General features: G+C 46.6%; 1 protein-coding gene across 3 annotated transcripts in view; it reads right to left on the bottom strand.

The window, feature by feature from the left end:
- The window catches only part of Lhfpl2 (LHFPL tetraspan subfamily member 2), a 143,955-nt gene extending 127,031 nt beyond the window's left edge, over positions 1–16,924 (bottom strand). For all 3 annotated transcript variants that reach the window (XR_009592380.1, XM_021631288.2, XM_060385577.1), the window contains exon 1: positions 16,559–16,924. The gene's annotated coding sequence lies outside the window, so the exon portion shown is untranslated. The remainder of the gene's footprint in view (positions 1–16,558) is intronic.
- Positions 16,925–18,908: the final 1,984 nt, after the last annotated feature.

The raw sequence follows: 18,908 nt of genomic DNA, 5'->3' as shown, positions 1-18,908 counted from the left end.
TTCATCAATTCACATCATTTCTGACACTCCACTTCAATTTCCTGAAAGAAAACAGCCAGGAAGAAAAGCTTTCAAGAGCTCCCAAAGTACAGCCAACTTCTGATTAGCCACAGTCCATGAGGCTAATCAGGAGGAAGAGACTAACACATGGATAACGCAAAAGGATGTTTTCCAAGGACTGCAGAGCAAAGGCACATGCTGAGAATTCAAGAGACAGTGAAGACTTGCCCTCTCTACCCTCACCTCAGCAGCCCCTTCATTTCAGGAAGACATCTAGCAACTGTCTCACCTTCTGAGACCTCCCAAGGACACTGTGCTCACCAGATAGGATGGTGTCTAACTCCTCCGTTGTCAACCTGAAGAGCTGCATCAACTGGGTCAGCAGATTTTATAGGAACTGCACAGAACGCTCCAATGGAATCCATTCAATAGTAGTTCATGGCTTCATTAGCACATTTCTCATTTTTCTCAGAACTAACTCCACAATATTAGACAAAAGTGGCCACAATTGAGGAGGACATGCTAAAATGCTAAAAACAATCAGAGAGCAAGACAGCAACAATGTAGCTAAAGTAAGGTGGCCAGTGACAGTTGCTATCCATTCTGACCAGACACAGCCTCTAGGAAATGCTGATCTACATTAGGACTGTGTCAGACATATAGACAACCTTTTCTGCCATCCCTAGCTCATCTTCTCACCCCTCTCTCTGCCCCTTGGAACCTCCTCAGAAGAAATTAAGCTTCCTTGGGGAATGGTGCCAGCTGGTGGCTGGTACAGAGAACTGACTGCTTGCCACCATTCTTTCTTCCCCTCGTTTCTTCTACCAATGATTTGAAGGAATAACCTGAGGTCAGAGGCCTGTGGACACAAACTTTTCTCTGAGAATGTGGAGAGGAGCCCTTGCCCACTCACCAGGGCCCATGAGAATCAACAGATAAGAATATGCACTATGAACAAACTGTCCCTCCATGGACAGAAAACTTTGCAGTCACTGCTCAGCTGAGGCCCCATCATGTAGGTAAAGACTTCAAACATGCTTAGCTCAAAGGTCTGTGATGGGTGATCAATGTGCTCTGGACCAATCAAGTCCACTTAGAGGTAAAAGACACACTTGCAGGATTTAGTTTCAGCTTATGCCATGTTCCTGCAGACATCTATCAGGATGACAGCCATTTGCATCTCACTAACTGACATTCCTGCCCATCATGCCCTGACTGGTCCTGTAGTTCCCAAGATCTCCACGGTGCTAAGGGGGACCTGTCTCTATATTTACAAGAGAGAGCAGCCTGGGTTGGCTCCATGGCTTCCTCAAATGCCATCTTGCTATGATAGAGATCTCAAAGGGCCTAATGAAATTGCCTCTCTTTTTATTCTTCAGTAATAGCCACAAAATTAGATGAGATGACCTCTGCTTCTCTCCCTTAAGCCTTCTTTATTGCTTTCAACTCCAATTCTCTGTCCTTTACACAGAGCTGAGACCCTGGAGACCCACAGGCCAATGGGATTAGTAACCCATGGCTTCGCCCTCTCAGTGGCTCTCCGGAGGGAGCCTCTCCTTCCCCCGGTTGGGGTCACCATCAGTTCAATCTTCATGCTTCAGAGACATCCCCTTTGAAAAGATCAAATGTTTCCCCACTCCGGCCTGGTGTTCTGCCCACCAGCACAGCAGTCGCTTCTCACTCGGAGTATTGGTGTCAACTCAGCCAGAAAGGCCAAGGCAGAAGAGGGTCAGGGTGGTTAATTGTCCACCAGGCAACAACACAGGCCTCTTAGAGCCAGCACCTCAGGAGGGCTGATCACCCCATAAACTGCAAGTGTACTTTGGACCCAGGGTCATGGAGAAAGAGAAATATCTTCCCTAGCCTGCTGGGTTGCAATGGGAGTTTCAGTTCTCTTTCTCAGATGGCAGCCACAAGCAGAAGGGGCCTTGTTGGTGGCTGTGTATAGCAGAGCTGCCTACCGGGAAACCAAAGGAAGGAACTACAAGTATCAGCAAGGTCCCAAGGCTCCTGGGACTGCCTGAGGCTTCCCTGTTTTGAAGAACCATCCAAGGTTTTCCTAGGGCTCTAAACTACACAATAGAAAAATGATCTATTCTACAAGGAAAAAGTATACAAAATGCAAGGAATTTACTTTTTATCATTGAAGAAGATAGGGGGAAAGCTATTATTTTAAAATTTTTCGGTGGGCGGGGGGGAGAGTTTTGCTATATAACCCAGGCAGGCTGCCTAAAACTTCACGCCTTCTAAGAAGAATTATAAGCTAGTTATCCAAAGGGCCTCTTTCTAATCAGGTCCACAATCTTAAAAGACCGTAAAGAGGAGGGAAGAACCATTTATTTACTGAAAGAGGCCATAAGAGTAATGAGAGCTGGAGATGGTCTGGAACCCCTGCACAGAGGTAGCCTATGGCAGTTCAGTATCCAAGTGGCCTCCATAGTAATGGGGACAGGGACTGTCTCTGACTTAATCTGATTGGCCTGCTCTTTGATCTCCTCCCCCCGAGGGGGGAGCAGTCTTACCCGGCCACAAAAGAAGACAATGCAGCCACACCTGATAAGATCTGATAGACTAGGATCAGAGGGAAGGGGAGGAGAACCTCCCTTTTCAGTGGACTGGGAGAGGGACATGGGTGGGGAAGAGGGAAGGTGGGATTGGGAAGGGAGGAGGGAGGGAGGTACGGGGGGATACAAAGTGAATAAACTGTAATTAATAAAAATTTTTAAAAAATTAAAAAAAGAGCAATGAGAGCAACATCCCTAAGTCTTCTATAAAGCAAAACACTTAACATAGGCCACTGGAAATCGACCTTTCTTAGAAACAAGCATCTGCAAATCTTTCAAATCAACAACAAAATCCAACAGTGGGTGAGACATCCAGCCAAAAATTACAGCTGACAAGCTACCTGATCCAAGAAAAAGTGTTCCTAAATTATGCGCTGGTTTTTACCTGGAAACAGAGATATCAGTTTGTCAGCTCTGCTCTGCTACATGAAAGGCTATTTGGGAGCATCCTCTGTAAGGAACTACATCTTAAAAAAAAACAAAAAACAAAACAAAACAAAAAAATCCTAAAAACTAAAAAGGGGCCAGCAAGATGACTCAGCGAGTTAAGGCGCGTTTTAAAGTTCATTTTTCTTTCTCTCTCTTTCTCTTTCTCTCTCTCACACACACTGAATATAAGAAACAATAAAAACAACTATGAAGCCTGATATGGAAAGGGGCAGAGTATGAATACATATGCATGAATGTATGTACTGGTATCTCCCAGGCATCATTTCAGCATTAGATGAAGTTGTCAATCAAAGCCCACACGCTCAGGACGCTGAAGCCCAAGACTAGCTGGCTAGTTGCTGCGCCCGCCCATTGGCTACTGCGGCTTTGATGTCTCCAAACTGGAAGAAAAGGATCCACACTAGTGTCCTCGCCGATCAATGCGCTGGGGCAGCTTCATTAGAATCACATGGACTCTGGTGTCTGACTGGCTAGGCACCCCCAGACCCAGCTTTAGAGTACTTTCACTGAATCAGAGAATAGTACCGTCTTACATACAAGTCCAAGCCGTGCAGGACAAACTCAGAAACTCTAAGGAAATTAAGAACTAGATCTATTACTTGAACTTTCTAATTAGGATAATATGAGGTGGTCAAGGTTCAAATGTGCCCCCAGGTACACCCCATGACCAGTCCTGTGAGAAAAGAAGCCCAACTACATGAGGTGTGACTTATTTATTTATTTACTTACAGATTTTTAAATTTTTTAAACCATATATACACACACGCCTGGGGCAGTGCACGTATATGCAGTGCCTTTGGAGGCCAGAAGAGGGCATCAGCTCCCTGGGAGCCAAAGTTGGAAGCACTTGCGAGCTGCCCAATGTAGGTACTGAGAACCAAACTTCAGTCCTCCGCAGAAGCACACAGTGTTAACTCCTGAGCCATCTCTCCAGCCTTGGTTTTTTTGTTTTTTGTTTTCCTGACTTACTAAGAGTCTCAATGAACAAGATTCTCTGAAAGTTGAGCCCCTCAAAGATGCTCACTGCTCACTGTAAGTTTTTTAGTACAAGGCCCTACATACAGCTTCTTTAGGGGCATCACAGATATCTAACTAACAATCTCTTAAATTCCAAAGATGCCCAAAACCCGCTTAATTTATTTTCTGGGTTTTACAGGCCATGTTGAAATTCTCATTCTCTTCAGGCCCTAGAAAACATTAAAACCATGAAGAAGAGAACTGCAAATCTTTCATTAACTTCTCTTTGGGGTGCTGGACAGTAGAAGCAGCTGTGGGTACATGACTGCTCTTTCTCAGCACTCAAGCACGATAAAGCATCCACAGAAGCTAGCACACTACTCCTTTCTATTTGCTTCCACACAGCACACACCCAGTAACACAAGTGGAAAAGCTGGACCATGAGCTGAGCTACTGCAGGAGCAGATGAAAACACAGAAGAATGGAACACGTTTTGTTCCAAGGTCTTTGGTTAGATCTAAACACCACTCCTATGATTCAGTGAACCGCTCCTATGACTCAGTGAACTCAGTCACCCCCAGTTCCTGCCAGGACACTGTGCTCATCCTGACTCCAACACTCAGGTGAACCACTTTGGAAGGCTCTGCTCCCATTTCATAGAGCAAAGCTGTCTCACTGCAAGGCAACCAGCATGTCATGTGCCAGAGCATTCAATATACTGAGAAGTACAGAGGACCTGACAAGCTCTCTCCTAAAGCTTCTTATTACAACTCCTGAAATCTTAACCATAGTTTAAAGCAAATGCTTGAGCCACTGACAGGCTTTTTATTTCTTCCTGGGAAGGCAATAAGAAAGCCTACTGTCTGTTCCCATATGCCTACACATTCAGATACAGGGCTCAATGATGGTCTGCTTTCCAATGCTTGATGGGTCCTGGAGGGTCTTGATTGACAGTGATTATCTCTCCAAGAGCAGTCAAGAGGGCTGGATGTTTATAGCCACATGCTGCCCCATGACCTAATGTCACACTATCAAGAAGTACACAAGCCAGGTACAGTGGCACATGCCTGTAATCCTGCACTTGGGTAGGCAGAAGCAGGCAGATCTCTGAGTTCAAGGCCAGCTGGGTCTACAAAATGAGTCCAGGACATGCTTCCATTGATTCTGGACCCAAGAGAAGGCAGAACACCACGGCAGTAGGCATGTATGAGAGAGGAAGCTGTAAGTCCCAGTCAGACAGAAAGCAGAAAGAAGAGACTACAGAAGGGACTAAGACAAGATCTCACCCTCAATGATCCCAATGACCCATTTCCTCCAACTAGGCCCTACCTCCTAACAGTGCCAACTGCTCGAAAATAAGCCAGATGGGGAGGATCCAAGCCATGACAACCAGTAACCAGTCAGGTAAGCATCGCCAGGTAATTTAGAATGCAACAGGGGCTAAGGGCCACTTTCCAGCTTCCTTAATTTCTCTCCACTAAACTAGAACTTCTGGTGGCTATCAAGATACACTGTCATGGTATTCTGGGACAACCTACTTGTGTATCAGTGAACCCAGGAACCAACTCTTACCTACATGAAGCACCTCTTAGTAGCATGCAAAAATTCCAAGCCAGCTGCGAACTTAAGAGTCTGCCTCCCCATTTACCTGAAAAACAATGGGAAAGGCCATGTGTGTTGTTGGCACATCCCATTTAACAGTCCCAGTAGAGACTTGCAGATCATGGCTATGGTTTCTTGGTCTTAGAGAAGAAAACTTGGCCAGCATCACTTGGCCAAGAGTTGGATCAAAGAGACCAAAGTAAGAGTCCTGATGTTAGCTCTATCTCTACCACCCAGCCTCCCTGCGCCTGGGTTTCATTCCCTGAAGTTACAGAAATTAAGGCCTCCAATAGGATCTGCACTTTCACTTTCACTGTGACTGAAGACACATGAACATGTCAGGTTTCCTGTCCTGAGGGAGCTCATAGACCATAACCACAGAAAAGCAAACAGGTAGCAGTTGAGACTCTGGATGCAGTGGACAGAAGCCAAAGTGAAGAAAAGACAAGCCGCACAGGTCTCTTTACAGAGTTAAATTAGAGAGATTGCAGGAACCTCTCCAGAGCACATGAGGGCCAAGCCAAGGTGTGACAAGCAAGCAACTGGGAACTAGAGGACAAGCAACTAGAGGACAAGGCAAGTGCAAATGCTAGCAAAGGTGCAAAATGAAATGCCCTGTTAGTGACAACAGTGAGTCACAAACCAAAGCATTAGGGACTGCTGCAGTATTGTAGATGCAAACAAACAAACAAAAAAACCTTGCAGCTATTTTAGGAGAGCAGGGATGGTATCTTGAATGCAGGACACAAAGCTGGCCTAGTCTACAACCCAATATGGACATTGAGGGCAAGACTTCAGACTCTTCAGGGTCTTTGAAACCCATTTCTATTTAAAAGAAAACACACGGATCCGGTTTTGTGGAAGACTGCAGCAGTTCCAATCCACCTCTAGTAGAGAAAAGCAATGCTGCAGGGACTTCATCTGCTCAAGCAACATGGCTTTCACTTTGCATTTCAAGTGGATATGTTTCTCCTTTGTGGTGGTTTCCCATCTACCTAGGCACAGAATCTGAGCACTTGGTCTTACTGTGGGACAAGTGGCTGAGGTGCCTATTTAACATATCAAAGCGGACCTGGCCACCAGGTCTCCCTGCATCCCTCAGTCCCTACCTCTTACAGGGTTTTCCTGGCTCGCATACCCTGTCCCAAACCATGAATTCTGCAGCCCAGGTGGGCTGGGCTGCTCTGCCCTCTATAATCTAACCATTTTGGTCACCTTTGGGCTTCCTGACTGCTGCACCCTTTCCCTCCTCTCCGCTTCCCCCCCGCCCCCCCCACATGGCACAGCTCAGTCTGGTGATGTCCACTCTGGCTACACTCTATCTTTTATCTATAATAAGCCCTCCCCTATACCGTACCTAGGAGCAGTCATGTTTCTTTTCCTTTCCCTTTTATCTTATTTTTTTCATTCACTTATCAAAGACACCAAAGCCCAAGATCTACCAAGTATTCCAGGACCAGGAAGAGCCCAGTCTAGCTGTGCAGCTATATGAAATTCTATCATTTCTCACCAATGCAAAAGCATGTCCTTCTAAAATGAATGCAAATTCTCTCACAGCCTCATTTATTTTCTATAGCACTTGCTTTTCTTCATAAGAAGGGGGAAAATGGGATCCAGAGCACAAACACAGTATCAGATCAATACTGACCATGAAGAGAGTGGCTTTGATATTCAGTTTCCAGGGCACGACCCTCCTACTATGGCCGCCTGAGTGACAGAGCTGAAGGACCCACACAGTGTGCCACAGTGTACCACTGAAGGAGCAGTGAGGATACCCAGAGCACATCAAAGAATGCTGCTAAAACCCAGATGCTCTGCCCATGGAACCTTTGCATGTGGCAATTCAGAGGTCTCCCACTCTGGGCCCAGCACTGTGGTGCCCACTCTTCCCACTACATCCACCCTGATCCCAGCACACCGACTATTTTCCACTTCAGATGTTTCCTAGGCTGACATGGCTTCCAGGGTACAGTCAAGATGTTTCTTACATCTGTAGAAGTGGAGGCTGGTGTTGCTATAATGATAGGCAAAGTTTTTGCCCATATCACTTAGATCAGATCCCAGCTGGTCCACGAAGGATGGGGGTCCTTTGATGTCCATTTCTGTCCACTCATTACTTCAGATGAAGATGCTCATTATCTCAAGGTTCTGAACTAGAGTTGGGGAGGGGAGGGGAAGTTCAGCAATTAGACAGTCTTCAAAGCCTGCAGAGGCCCAATGCTTACAACCCAATTAGCTCCCAGAACGGCCCCCATGCCCAGCCCTGGATGCAGCGCCTATTCTCAACTACCACCTATTCCTTTCGGTTCCTTTTGGCTTTGGGGAAGTGACTATCACTGCTGACAAAGGGCTCTCTGATTTGGTGCCATTCAAGTTATCAGCCTCTTCATAAAGACAAATGTGCCAAAGGAAAATCCAGACACATATCCACTGGGAGGAAAAAATCCAGAAGCAGACCCACTGGGACAGAATGGTTCTTCACAGCCAGGGGCCGGGGAGGCTCTCCCAGTCAATTCCTGGCCAGTATCACAGGCTCTGCCTGACTCTCAAAGCCATTTAGCAGCTTTGTTTACAAACCGTGGATTCTCAGGACCCAGTCCAAACCTTTAGGTCAGAACCCTAGGGGATGGCCTGAGAATGCAAATACCTGGCTAGCAAGGAGCACAGAGCTCAGCAAGGGTCAGGATTAAGCTCCAGAGAAACAATTGGCAACTTTGGAAATGCTCTGTAAGCACATAACTTCAAAGTTACAGGGTGTGTGGGGAAAACGCAGGTTTAATTGAAGGAGTCGTCTTTATCTGAACTATGGCACAAAGAACATATAATGTGATGGATTTAGCCATAACCAACCCACCCCCACAGTTACATTATACCACAAAGATCCCATAAACTCCCCTGCCCGACCTTAAGGACAATTCCCACACAGCTGCTCTTGGCAGCCTCCAGGGCCCCAAAGAAAGCTCAATCCCATCCCTGTAAAAGGCAGTTTTTGAGAGCAGGCAAACAGTATCCAGCCAGACTCCACAGGCTTCACCAGTCTCAGCTTTGCCCTGTCAGGCATACAACAGCTGCAGCACCAAGAAAGCTCACTAGAAATGCAGAAAACGCAGGCCTACTGGCCCTGCTGGAGCACACTGTATTTCAACAGGATTGCAAGTGACGCCAAGAAGCACTGCTTGAAGGAACAAGAGCACCATGGTGAGGTTTTCTCCCCTCACTCTCCCACCCTCTCCCTGTGGCGCATCAGCTCCTCCACTGACCCCCAGCCCTCCCAGTTCTTACAGTGCCTCACTGTTCCTCTCCCATCAGTTCAGCTTTATCTGGGCTAAATCACCACCAGCAGGGCCCAATGACTACATGACACTCCACAGTCCGACTGTTGGGGAGTTTAAAGGAGTCCGGAAGTACTGCTAGTCAGTTCTACATCTGCCTCCCTCAGGAGGCGGGAATACAGGACCATGACCATAAATCAGCACAGACAATCCAAAGTCAAACAATGCCATGGAATGCTGGGTCTTCTGGTTCCAGCACAATGTTAATGAGGTCAAGGTTTCGGGTGTGATTGGCTTTCTCTGTATGTTGGCACAGACTTTAGCCCTCTGCCCTCAGGCTGCCTGCAAAGGCTGATGTCCCCTGGGTTACTAAGAGGAGTGGAATGACATGAGTGGAATGACATGGAGAGGCCAGGCAGGGCATCGCCAATGGAAGTCTCAAAAGACCTCAATGACCAATAAGCAAAATTTACTGAGGAAACACACATAGCCCTGAGGGAAAAATGACTTGAAAGATGACCTGGTCAGAATAATTATCAGCACAGGCTGGACACACCAGAACTGAGAAAGCTGAAAATTTACAAGAAGAAACAGGAAGTGTTGTGGCCAAGATATATAAAACTTGATTTTATCTTTTGGTAATTTCATACAATGTATTTGGGTTATAATCCACTGGCAGGATTTTTTTGGGGGAGGGGAGTTCAAAACATGGGTTCTCTGTGTAGCCTTGGCTGCCCTGAGGATTTTTTTTAAATGAACTATATGTATTTAAACTTAAAGGAAGCTAACTTGGTAGCAATTCAATTTTTTTTCTTAATGTTTCAAATCAAGGAAGCTTTGTTGATAGAGCTGGCTGGTGACAAGGCCAGCATTTCCTTAGAGCCTGTGAGTCTCCTTGCCAAAGCTGGCCTGCCACAGCAGTGTGGCTCAGATAATCAGCTGTCCTAAACAGCGCTGACCAGCATAGGGTTGGACAGAAGCCGTTCCCCCTCCCACCATCGCCATCACCTGCATTATTACTTCGTGTGGCCTCTTTGCCTTATTGTTCGTACTTACAGTTCTTCTTGGCTTTGTATCGTGGTTAAACATTCCTCACATCCATTTTCTTTCTTTTGACGATGATTTTCCTCCACTAATTGAGAAAAGAGCCATGGACCATGCCTACGCTGGGAAAAACCACATGACCAGACACCCTAAGCATACCCACTTAGCAATGACCCCAGTTAAGTGGTATGCTGTGCCCCACCGCAGATCCACGTGGTCAGTAAACTGAGCACTCCCCTCCAGGGAAAGCCTGCAAGGCTGACTAAGAAATGTGACTTTCAGAACCTTCACTGAAGGGCCTCACTGTGTAGAATCATCTTCAAGGATGCCCTGTTGGCCAGTTCAATGAAAAGGACATCATTTGAAATGATTTCCAAAGCTGTCAGCCATTGTTTATCCAAAGTGTGCATTTAGTATGCAGATGGCAGGCCTTTATAAACACCCAAGACATCATTCTTCAGTCCCAAAAACTTGATCAGTTTAAACCAGAGGAAGAAAAAAAATCTCACTTTTTAAAAAGTTCTTTTGGCCTTAATACAGTACAACACAACACAACACAACATAATACCAGGTGTCCCTTATCTGCAGATAAGAGAGGCTACTGTAGTCAGGGCCTTCCTTAAACATCTGGCTCTCTGCCTCAAGGCTGGAAAATGTACACTCAGCCCGATGATGCCTGCCCAGAAGAAAGGAACCTGAACTCCAGGTGCCCCTGACAACACAGCTCCACAGGAGAAAAAGAAAATGCTGAATAGAATCAGCAGAGGAAAAGGAGCCCCTCTAAACTTTCCAGCCATGTAGGAAGGTTGTTGCAAAAGCTATTTCAGAGCCCCCGGCTGCTTCATGCATGTTCTACTGAAAACTGCAACAATTCCAAACCCCCCCCCCCAATCCCTAACTTGCCCCCAAAGTACTTAAGTCAGGGCTTTTTATCAATTAGACAGAAATACCAAGATTACAGTTAAAACTCTAGCCTATATCCTTCCAACCCCATGAAGTGAGGAAGGTGAGGTGCCAAACTGGCCCTCTGAACTTACCCTAATTCCGCAGCACTGAGAGGAGTCATGCCTGTGCACAAATCACACAGCATGCCTGTGATCCAGCAAGCAGTCATGGGGTTGGCTTGGCACACTTTCAAATGATCTCACAAATGAATGAAATTTAAATTAGCAGCAATAACCCTCCAAAGCCAGGAACCAAGCCCCCCCCCCCCCCTCCAAGGGAAAAAAAAAAACAGTTGCTAAGCTTGTTTCCTTCCAGAACATGAGACTTGAAGAACCCTGGCACTACCTATGAGGAAAGGGAAAAAATGTTAAGGAGAACAGGTGTGCAGAGCAGGTGGCACTGAGGCACATCTGCAGCAGGTGCCTGCCTGCAAGCCTCAGCCACCCCACTAACGGAGTAAAAGCATTGCGACATGTGACTTCCACACATTAGCCAGGGTTAGGACAGCCTGGTTAAGTCTAGCTGAAGTTCTCCTTATGAAGAATGTATACGAACTGTTTGTACTGCTACTATCACCTCAATAATGCTGACTATTATTCCTTGGGAGTGTTATAAAATACCCAATGCTCTTCATTTAAGTGTTATATCCATAACCCAGTACAAGGTCCAACCTTTTGCTTTATAAACCAACCACATGACATTTTTCAAGTTTGGCTAAGCCTAACAAGCTCGAACCCAGTAAGCAGCTCTGAATTAAGATTTCATCAGTGTCCATAAAAATTACCTAATCCATAAGGTGTGGTATTAAATCAAAGTCAGAACAAATCCACATGAAGAATAGTAAAAATGCACCAGTGTTTTCCTTTCTGGCCAACCAGGCCTCAGAGTGAAGGCTGGGTGTTTCTCTTGACCTAGCTGATGGTTTAAAGTTAAACTAAGAAAACATGCAGAGAACATGCCTTTAACTTATAGTCAGGGTAGTGCAGATGAGCACAAAACTAACTCATACTCTTAGGTAGTAAAGGTTTGTGTGCACATGCATGTGAAAGATGTTCACAATGCTATTAACAAATACTATAGACCGAGTGGTCCAAAGAAAACACACCATCTCCTCACGATGAGGGAAGAGCCCAAGCTCTCAGAAGGGAACTTACTAACTTCAGAAGGGGGAACCCCACTCTCAGTACTTCACTGAAACCTAAGCTGCTCTCAGAGGTTCTCTGCTGACTTCAACATCTGAAGTCTGCATAACCACTCTGTGTGTATCACAGGGATTCTAGGGCAGAGTAACAGACCCCAAGTCTGCAGGGTAGCGCCAGTACGTGCTTGGCCACTGAGGCCAAGGGTCAGGAGTTCAATTATTCCTACTTGGGCCTGTTTTTAAAAAGCAAAATTTCAAAAGCTTTAGTCACAAGGACATAAATGACACTCACCTGCAGCACTAAAAAGATATTTGCTGAATGACAGGATAAATGAATAGATGAACAAATTGGCAACCCCCCCAATTCAAGAAACAACACTCACAGAAACACTGTTTTGTTAACAATGTCTTTGTTCACTTTGTTCTCCACTGCCCAGAAAAAGGAGGAAGGCTGTAGCCCCACAGCCACATGACACTGCAGTGTCAAGGGCCCTCTTTCATCGACTAGCTAAAAATCCAATTTCTCTTCCTGTCTTTGCAGCCAACTCTAGGTTGCACGTCTCTCTGGAAAGCTCAAGTTCAGCTTTCATTTCACATGAACTCAAAACCTTTAGTCATCTGTCTCCAAATGGGGTTCTGACAAGTGTCTCCTTCTAGAAAGTACCCAGTCCCCAAGGACTAGGGAAAATCTGCCCCAGGGGATGAAAGAATGGAAATGTCTCCAGAGTTCTCTTCACCCACTCACATGCTGCCAGGATTCCTGCACTATGGCACTGGCTGCCTTGTCCCCCAGCCTGCCCTGTGGCCAGGGAGCTCTTTGAAAACACAATGCAACCTCACAGCCTGTCCCATACGAGACGCTTTAAAGACATATGCTGAATGACAGGATGAATCAGTGGACAGATGAACAAATTGGCATTATGCCCCGGCCCCTCCCAAATTAGGAGGAGGAAAACACAATACAGTTCCTGTGTTCAAGAAATACTGTTTAGTTAAGGGTGTTTTTGCTCACTTTGCTCTCAGGTGCCACTAACCTCACAGCGTACTTTAAGGCTTTTTTTTTTTTTGAAGTATATTCTGGAAATTAGGCATTTACAGATCACTTACATCTTTAACAGGCCAGTGAGCATTGAATATAACATTGATTTTATTGCCCAAGTGTTCTTGGGCAATGTTTATCATGTCCACCACCGTAGGGTTTTAAAATTTTGTTTTCTTTCCAAATAGAAGGGGGATATTTATGTTGATGGGATATGGGACTTGAGAATCTGCTACTGCAAAGAGCACAGGCTGGGAATGATGACACACCTCTGCCCCAGCTCTGAGACACACAGACACTACGCCACAAACTCCTTAGAAGGATGACCCAGAAAAGGCTCACCAGAAGAGGCAATAGGACATAGCCTGAAAGTCTAGAAGGTGTGAGTGTTTCTCGATATGGATTTTCAAAGGCAAGGCTCAGGCACTCATCTGAAAAATCATGTACCCTTGCATTCCCTTTTACCCTGGGGATTTAGAGAGCCGGCAATAGTTAACATTTCCTGAGCATTTTCCGTGTATGGGAACCATCCAAAACTGGTACAAAGGCACCAGCTAATCTCCAGGGCCTCCGACTTGAACTCTTGCTACTGCCATTTTCAATTTTTAAAAATATTGTATTTATTTTTATTATTAGCATTTTACTGTGTGTGTAGTTTGTCCATATGAACGCAATGCCTCCAGAGGCCAGAAGAGGGCATTTGTTTATGAGCAATTATGAGCCATCTGACTTTGGGGGCGGGACCCAAACTCCAGTCCCCTACAAAAGTAGTAAGCACTATTAACTGCAGAGCTACCTCTGAGATTTATTATTATTATTATTATTATTAGTGAGTGTGTGTCTAAGGGCAGCACACAGCCCTTGAAGGCCAGATAAGGGCATGGAATCCCTTGGAGATAGTTACAAGCATCTGTGAGCCTCCTGATGTAGGCACTGATATCAGGACTGCAGTCCTCATGACAGAGCAACAATGGTTCTTAACACCAGAACCATTGTTCCAGCTCCCCCCCCCCCACCATTATATAGACACAGAGACCAAGGCTGAGCACAAGAAAACAGCCTGCCAAAGCTTCACACAGGATTTCACACAGTGGAGACTCAACAGACTGAATCTGGGTCTCTTAAAAACTTTGATTTATTTTTTGTTTTTTAAATTTTTACATTAATTACAGTTTATTCACTTTGTATCCCAGCTGTAAGCCCTCCCTTCCTCCCTCCCAACCCCACCCTCCTTTCTTCATCTCCTCCCATGCCCCTCTCCAAGTCCACTGATAGGGGAGGTCTTCCTCCCCTTCCCTCTGACCCTAGCCTATCAGGTCTCATCAGGACTGGCTGCATTGTTTTCCTCTTTGGCCTGGTAAGGATACTCCCCACTAAGGGGGAGGGGATCAAAGAGCCAGCCACTGAGTTCATGTCAAAGACAGCCCCTGTTTCCCTTACTAGGGAACCCACTAGGAGACTGAGCTGCCATGGGCCACATCTGTGCAGGGTTTCTAGATTATCTCCATGCATGGTCCTTGGTTGGAGTATCAGTCTCAGAAAAGACCCCTGGGCCCAGGTTTTTTGGTTCTGTTGCTCTCCTTGTGGAGCTCCTGCCCCTTCCCCCTTCTTTCATAAGATTCCCTGCACTCTGCCCAAAGTTTGGCTATGAGTCTCAGCATCTGCTTTAATACCCTGCTGGGTAGAGTCTTTCAGAGGCCCTCTGGTAGGCTCCTTTCCTGTCCCCTGTTTTCTCCCTCTTCAGCTGTCTGTCCTGTTTGCCTTTCTGATCATATTGCCCAGGGTCCTCCTTGTTTAACTTCTTTGCGTGTACAGATTTTATAATGTTTATCCTATATTATATGCCTAATATCCACTTATAAATGAGTATATACCATGTTTGTCTTTCTGCTTCTGGGATACCTATTTGATTTATTTTTAATCATTTCTAGGTGTGTGTGTGTGTGTGAATCCGGGTGTGTGTGCATGTGCTCAGGGAAGCCAGAGGCACTGGATCACCAGGCGCTGGAGTGTAAACAATTCTAATGTGTCTTATTTGGGTACTGGGAACCAAACTCAGGTTCTGTGGAAGAGCTCTCAACCAAGTGCTCTTAACCATTGAGCCATCTCTCCAGCCCCATGACCCTCCTAAATTTTAATCCTCCTATTTTGGCAATTCTTGGCAGTAAAGATATATAGAATGTGGACACTTTTGCAGACATACACACACACATTCTTGAAGTTTTCCATCTATTGCTTTATGACCATCTCTTGCTATTGATCAACCCCTGCATGCAACAAAATCTCTATGTTCATGTCTCTGTTGTTAGTGGGTGCTGTCAATCTGAGCTACATACATGGATAAACAGTACGATTATTTTTTTCCCATATGGCACTGCTTTGCTCTCATCTACAAAGATTCTTTTTTTTCCTTCAGACAAATGACTGGTTCATGTATCACGACTACTCAAATTATGTTCACAAATGTTCATTTGCAGTGTAATTACTCTTCCTAAGTAGACTAGTTCCAAAACAAATGAGCAGCCCCCTGCCCATCCTCCTCTCCCCAAACTCACAAGGCACCACCTCCCACCATAAAATGCTGCCCTGCCACAGACCACAAGCCACACTGTCTGCTCTGTGACCACATGGGGGAAACTCTATTATAAAATAAGCTGCTGTCGTGTATCGCTTTAAACTTTCATTTTTTTCCATCAGAGCCGCATCTCCAGCATAGGCTATCCCTATCAGTCTGCAGAGATTTCTTGCTGCCCTTAACAGCTCGTCGTCGCACACGTGTCCTCTATCTCTCAGTTTGAAATGGAGTTCTAAAAATGATCAGGAGAACATCAGAAAGAATAAGGTAAGTTATCCTTTCTCTCTTCAACCTGGGCGGAGCAAACGCAGAGCTTGAAAGCCCCTTCCAAAGAACTCTGGGTTACCCCACACCTTGCAGCCCTTCCACTTTTCCATTTGGGTCACCAGCTGTAATCCACAAGCACAAACACCATCATGGCACAGAAATACAGGAAACTGCCTGGCGGGAGTGAGGTAGGGAGGAGGATGAGACTCACTCTTTGCCCTTCACCGTACTTGCATAGAAAGCTTCTGAACCTCCTGAAATAGAAAAGTGGAGCCGGCTTGGAGAAAATCTTTTCGCTTTTCTCAGTTCAGAGAGCAGGAGACCAAGAACAGATGGAGAGAGAAGAGGGCCCGGGTGGGAGTAGGGACTGCATAAAAGTCCATCTCCCCGAGTCCTTCACCCATCCTAGATGGAGTGTTTCCCCACTCCACGCCCACCTCCTCTCCAGCCCTCAACCCCAATCTTTGCGCTGGCCACAAAAAATGGAGCTGTGACCAGTGAGACCCACGCGGCACGGAACAGGGCTGGCAGGGACCTCTGCAGTTCCCCGGGAAAAAAAGCTGTTCCAGGCTCAACTTCTTCCACGTCTGCAGCCGGCGCTGCAGCGGATCCTTCCCGCCCCGGCACCAGATGCCCGTCCCGCTGCGCCCTCCGTGCGCTGTCGGGGACCGCCCGGCCCCGGGCTCCCCGCGCCGTACCTACCTGGCCAGGGCAACCGGCTTCCGATGCCCCACTCTGCGCCGGGCGCGCGCAGCCTTCCCCAGCCGGCCTTTCTGTGCCGCCTCCTCGCTGCAGCCTCGGTCTGCCGGGCAGGACCGCTGGGGAGAGGGCGGGAGCAGACAAGGGTCGGCGCGCCGGGGCGGAGGCCGAGGGGCGGGCGCAGCGGGAGGAGGCGGCCGAACCTCCTAGGCCGGCCGCGGCTACTCAGCATCCCCGCCTCCCTCCCGCCGCGTTGGGAGGGGTCGGCGAGGCCCGGCCTCCGGAGGGGAGGGTCCTGCAGGGCCCGAGGGGGCGTAGGCGACGCGGGATCCCCTTGAAGGGGTCCCCGAGCCCTGTGGGGGTCTTCTACTCCTGGCCTTTGGAGGAGCTGGGTGCCGAACGTGGAGTGGACCCGGTTGAGCGGGAAGAACGTCGATTCGCGGCCCTGGAGAGTGGGCCGCGGTGCCTTCCCGGCGGAGGCTGGAGGCGCAAGTTTCCAGGTCCTGCTGTCTACTTAGAGGACCTGTGCAAACAGTCACAAGAGTATTAGCAGCTAGGATGCTTGGGTCCAGACACATCCTCCCGCACTCAAGTTACAGTTTCCAATGTACATCGAAGGTGTTTTAGCCAGTGGGAAAGGGATAGACCCAGCAACTCCTCTCACCGCCCCCGGTGAGAGGAGCAAAGATCAGAGGCAAACAACAAAAAGGAGCTGAATTGTTTACTTTCATTGTGTAAGGACAGAGCTCCACCAAGAACACCTTCCTTTGTCCCGTACCCCCCACCCCCGGTCTAATTGCTTTAGCCCCCAAACTCAGACACTTATCTATCCACCCATGCACAGACCCAGTCTGTCTGGGTTTCCTCTTCTTCCCACCAACAGCTTGCATGGGCTCTTTGCTCTTGAAGTCTTTATAGTGACCCGCCATTCCCAGACCTTGAACCTATCTGCACAATCTTACAGGTTAACGGCTCTGGGACACTACACACCACTCGGCCGGCCACTTCCTGTGTGAGAAGGTATCTGAGGCATTTGCCAGAAAAGAAAATAATAAAAAATCCTGAGTTCTTTGGAAATTCCACTATCAAAAACCAGATTTCATAACTGGCCCACACACTGTATTGTATATAGATGTGTGAAGTCATTGTAACTGTATGGAGAAAACATACAAATGAAATGGAGGCAGTTGTGATGGGTTCAAAGGTTACTACCAATTAACAACAGCTGCAGCGCGAATGCCTCTTGAAGCTGGTCCTCAGTCCAGGTGGAGTCCTAAAAGGACCCAGGCCAGTACCGTTCTCAAGTTGCTGATGCTGTTCCCAGGACTTCTCTCAGGGATGAATCCCACTTAACTCCTCTGAAAAAGAAGCTTTCAGAAAGACATTCTACTACAAAAGAGTGTTAAGTGCTCTATTTTGCAAAATCACATGCTAGAAATGACAAGAGGACTTATGGGTTAGGAATAAATTATTCAAAAACCTACATAGCATTGCAATCAATAGAATTAACAAAAACAGCAACCATTCAAACGACCAAGCTAATGGAGTTTATGAACAATGCTAAATCCCTAATAAATATTACAGTAAATATAAGACTTGATGTTTATGAAAAGATGGAGGTAATTGTTGGAGAGATGTTTGAGGTCAATGAGTTGAAAAGAAACACAAAACAAACTTTAAAAAGAGAAACGCTTGCCTTGTAAGAACGTTTCTACAAACCCTCTAGCCCATGGCTAAATCTACCAAAGAGAGCATAGGACAGATAAGCATCACTGTAGTGTGTATGCACAACTACACGCAGCTAAGGCCCCACCCCGCCACTGCTCAGAGCACGGCTCTGTGTTGGTGGTAGCCAATGTGCCAGGAACATCTGAAGATGAAGTAGCACTGATACCTCCATTTTATTAGTAGCCCCCCCCCCCATGCAGATTTGGTCATGGGTGAGGTCCTTTGTTATGCATTGCAGAGACAGCCTTGTAAGGCAATGAATGGCCCTGTGCTTACAAGTACTACGGATGCATCAGTGAATGAGAAGAAATGCAAAAAAAATGGCTTCCTTGTGAATTATGGGTACTTGAACAACACATCACTAGTTGTCTTGTGTTGTCTGGTGGTACTATATGTTTCATATGTTTTTAACTTGAATTGGTGCCTCATCTCTGTCTCAGGCTCTTTGAAGGGCACCGTTGGTAGCCTCCAGACTATGTGCCTTTGCATCTCCCACAATGCTGGCACAGTAAATACCTGTTAGGACATGTAAATTAGGGTGTTTATACCCAGTTGGTTCCTGTGTGGTATCATAGAAGAACCACCTTGGAAATAAAATATTAACTTTATTTTCTTTTCACAACCA

This window comes from Meriones unguiculatus, chromosome 6 (assembly GCF_030254825.1).
Source record: "Meriones unguiculatus strain TT.TT164.6M chromosome 6, Bangor_MerUng_6.1, whole genome shotgun sequence".
NCBI lineage: Eukaryota > Metazoa > Chordata > Mammalia > Rodentia > Muridae > Meriones > Meriones unguiculatus.
Note: the sequence above shows the minus strand (reverse complement) of the source record. Positions and strands in the feature narration are given on the sequence as shown.